The sequence below is a fragment of the Canis lupus genome, chromosome 8 (genome assembly GCF_003254725.2).
Source record: "Canis lupus dingo isolate Sandy chromosome 8, ASM325472v2, whole genome shotgun sequence".
Lineage (NCBI taxonomy): Eukaryota > Metazoa > Chordata > Mammalia > Carnivora > Canidae > Canis > Canis lupus.
This window is the reverse complement of record NC_064250.1, coordinates 20,517,624-20,522,078: the sequence shown is the minus strand read 5'-3', so window position 1 is coordinate 20,522,078 and position 4,455 is coordinate 20,517,624. Positions and strand designations below refer to the sequence as shown.

The 4,455-nt window shown below is 33.1% G+C and overlaps 1 pseudogene; it reads right to left on the bottom strand.

Annotated features, from left to right (window-relative positions):
• Positions 1–2,181: 2,181 nt before the first annotated feature.
• Positions 2,182–3,976, bottom strand: LOC112657121 (protein cereblon-like; annotated as a pseudogene).
• Between the last annotated feature and the right edge of the window lie 479 nt (positions 3,977–4,455).

The following is a 4,455-nucleotide window of genomic DNA, read 5'->3' as shown; positions in this document are numbered from 1 at the left end:
TAAAGATTTACTTAGGTATCAAAAATATAGTTGTAATTATTTTTATATATTTTATAACAGGATATGACTTACACACTTTTTTACTTAAAAAAGTTACTCAATTTAGGGATCCCTGGGTGGCGCAGCGGTTTGGTGCCTGCCTTTGGCCCAGGGCGCGATCCTGGAGACCCGGGATCGAGTCCCACATCAGGCTCCCGGTGCATGGATCCTGCTTCTCCCTCTGCCTGTGTCTCTGCCTCTCTCTCTCTCTCTGTGTGACTATCATAAATAAATTTAAAAAATAAATAAATAAATTATTAAAAAAAAAAAGTTACTCAATTTAGAAATTTTACTATGAACACAAATGCTAACAGACGTATATCGGGTAATTCCAAAGATTATATACTTGCTGAATTTATTTTAAAAATTATTTTTGAGGGATAATTTGCATCATAAAATTTCCAGATTTTATAACTGCTATTACAAAACTTTATCTTCTTCATAAAAAAATTTCAGAAGCTCTATGACTAGTAAAAAATATTGATGTTTGAATTAGCAAAATAATGTAACTTTGAATTTTAATATAATTCTTACAGATTTGTAATTGTGGACTTTACTATAGACTTTTACCTAAAACAAATATGAAATTTTTATTACCTACAAAACATTATGTTGAAATAATATTTTAATAGTTTTACTTTTACTTCTATTCTGCTAGTAGTCTTACATTGAACTTGACCATGAAGAAGATATTTTTCAATATTAGTATTGAAATTTATTAATTTATTACTATCACATTTTTTGGCTTGTTTAAAACGTAAGCTGTTGAAATACAAAAGTGTGGTAGGAAGCAGTTTAGTTAGCTTTGTTTATCTACATAGCTAATTATCAACTAATAATGTTGGTTAAAGTTGATTTTGCAAATTCAAAGTTATCAAACAATTTCATACATATTTTTCTGCCTATCTGTCTCTTTTTGTAAAACTTGGAAACAACTTTCAAAAGGCATAGTAGTGTATCAAAGATTGTTGCCTAAGTCTAAATATATATATCTATAGAACTAATGTAATACTTATTTGTTTTTAATGAAAAGTGAAGTTATTCTACTTTTAAGATTTTGTTTATTTATTTGAGAGAGAGAGAGAGACAAGAAATAGCAAGAGGGAGCACAAGCAGGGAGGAGAGGGAGAACCAGGATCCCTGTGAACAGGGAGCCCAGTATGGGGCTCAATTCTGGGACTCTGGTATCATGACCTGAGCTGAAGGTAGACACTCAAACAACTGAGGTACCCAGGTGCCCCAAGGTGAAGTTATTTTAATAACATCTACTTTTTTTTCATTTACCAGAAATACTAATTAAAAGACAGAAATGAAGTTAAATCAGAACCATCAATAGCCTATAATTATTAGTACACACCCTACTTAAAGTCAGATATACTCTTCTTATAAAAAAAAAATCAGCCTTTAAAATTTATTTAAAATATCTCCTAGGAAGAGCTTTTACAATCCATCCAAAATTCATTATGAAAATAATTGTTATCACATATAATGGCTTAAAATATGGATTTTATAATGAAAGTGCTGACATAGTCTTAACTGCAGTGTTACAAATGCGACACTATAAGAGGACAAACTGGGAATGAATTACAGTCACTTGCAGTTATATGCAAAAATCATTATGTATTTAAAATGTCAAAAGATGAATATATTTACTCACAGTTAAATGACACTACAGATTGACTTATTTATTATAGTTGTCTCTATCTCCAAAACACATTCATTTATTTGACAAACTGGAAGATGATCATTTATGTTATAATCACAACTTGTTAGTTCTGGTTTGTTGTTAATTATTTATTCCTGCAATTAGACATTTATAAATTGAATTGGCAATAATTACAGCTCTTTTGACATCACATTGGGAAAGCAAATCTTATATTATTATCACTTCATTATACAATATATGATGTAAAATGCTTCAGCTTTCAAAAAACTCTCAAATATATGTAAAGATCTTTAAAACTAGTATCAGTAGGAAGATTGGTACTTCCTACTTTTATATGAAGGATGACAATCTTTTACATCTCTCATTATCTTTGTAAATATATGTTAAAGCTCCTTGACACTGTATTTTATTTGTTTTTTTTTTTGCATATTTTAACTCTTTGATATTTTGAAAATTTACAAATCAGTATGAGAGAAACTCAAGAAAATTAAACCCTTTCTTTGCCTCTTTCAAGAGGAACATGTACTTGGCACCCTAGCTTTGGGAACTTGTGCCCTTTAGAGGTTGGTTCCATGTATCAGGAGCAAATGATTAATCTTGCATTAGAGGAATTACAAATATGTTTTGTGCAGGAAACTATCTCCTCCATCTCAGAGAGGTCTCCCTGCCCTACCAGTGTCATTCTAGCAAGCCAGAGTATAATGGTACCAAGATGTTAAGGGTAGATATTCCTGAAAACCCAATTTTCTAGACTGCTTTTCATCCTTTTCAATACTATATTTTAGTTTAAATCTTCAAATTCCATTTGACTAAGAAACTGTAACCTGCCATGTAATGTTGCTTTTTACTTAGGTATGCATCAAAAGCAATAATTTCCGAAGCAGATCTGATTTTACAAGACCAACTTGATAAATAACTTTATCTCTATCATATTTGTTCATAAGCAAAGTATTACTTTGTCAGGGCTTATCTCATCTTCAGTGTCTGGGATTGTGGGCAACAAAGCAGATCGAGTCAAACCCCAAAATTTTTGAGGTGACGTGTCTTTTTTGGTGGCTGTAAATTTCTATCCAATATGGCTTGCACAGATCTTACACTGGGCGATAGTCCAAGCATACCCAGGAAACCAGCTGTGCTCTGTAGAAGGCTGGCCTATCAGATTCAAGTTGCAGGCTTTATACACAGTAAGTGTCTCATGCACGTATCCATGAGGATTCACATAAGCTGCTATCGGGCCATATAAGGATAAACTGAATATTTCATTTTTGGTTGTTATTTCTATTTCTTGACATTGTTTACAGCAAAGAGACGTACATTTAATCATAATGTCTAGTTCACAGCGAAGTCGTTGGATGGCACTACCAATTTTAAGGAGCTGAATCCTTAATAAATCATCAATAGGAAGACAAGCAGCTACTCTGTAAGAAAAATCTATTGGATTTGAAGGAAGAGACTCATCTTTTAGATTTTCGTCCCATTCACGTAGCTGTTTCTTGATTCTATCCATTAAAGTTTCATCCTCATATAAGGAATACAGCCAGCGAGGCCATGAAGTCAAATTTGCACAATGAAACTTTCTCTTCTGGTATTTCTGCCAGCATTTATATGAATACTGGTCTTCCCATGAGATAGGCTTTGAAGGAAATATCTGGCATTTATTGAGGGATTCTAACTGAACTGCAGACACGGTTAAGGCAACACACATTCAGGGAGAATTTGCACTTTAGCTTGCTGGATTCCATATGACTGTGTTCTTAGTTCAAGGACTTTGAACCTTTGTCTTCCAACTGCTTTCACTCTCACTATCTCAATTCCGAAATCTTGTTCTTCTCTATAGGCATATATCTTTGCAGTTGTTCCAAACTGTGCTTCCCTCTCCTGTGTATTACTGTATGCAAGAACTGCAAAGGTTCTGTCTTTCTGAATTAAATTCCACACCATACTGACTTCCTGAGGACAAAAGAGCTGAAGAGGTAAGGTCTGCCCAAAAATCAGGATCATCATCACCTGTGGCAGGACTGGAATAACCTGACGGCTGTTGTTGCCATGCAAAGTCCTGCCATGAAATTCTTCCGTATCAGCGCCCAGATATGTATGTGATGTTGGCAGACTGGAGTCAAAATTTATGCCATTTGGTTTTTTGGCTTCTTAGCTATCCTGGTCTTCGACTTCCATTTCAATTTCATCTTCTTCCTCACTCTCTGCAGGTAGGAGCAGCAGGTGGTTGCCCATATTGTGGACAGCATCCTGCGGGTCTCTCTCGCCAGCCATGTATCACTATATTTTATTTGAATAACTGCTTAAAGCATCGATTTTTTTTACAAAATGCATGCTGATATTATTTGTTGTAGACTCAAATTCATAAGATGCATTTTTGTTTGAATTTTCCATACATATTTTATGATAAAAATATTGAATTTCTAATCATAAACACATGATGTGCTCATTTTCATTTTTTGGCGGTTACATATAAAAAGTCAAATATCTTAAGGGAAAATACATTATTAATAAAAGAGAGAAAAATAGGTAGATAAATCAGGTAGTATTCAGTAGAATTATAATGAATATATTCTAAGTGCATTTAGGGAATAAATTGTTGAGTTTTAATAAAATCAATCAAAATTTGATTTGTTAGTTTATGTTTTCTAAGGCATACATTTGTCTTAAGTGGTGCATTTAAAAACTAAAGCATTATCTGTTAAATATCTGGGAGGATAATGACAATATAATTAAAATGATTTAGCTTGAGA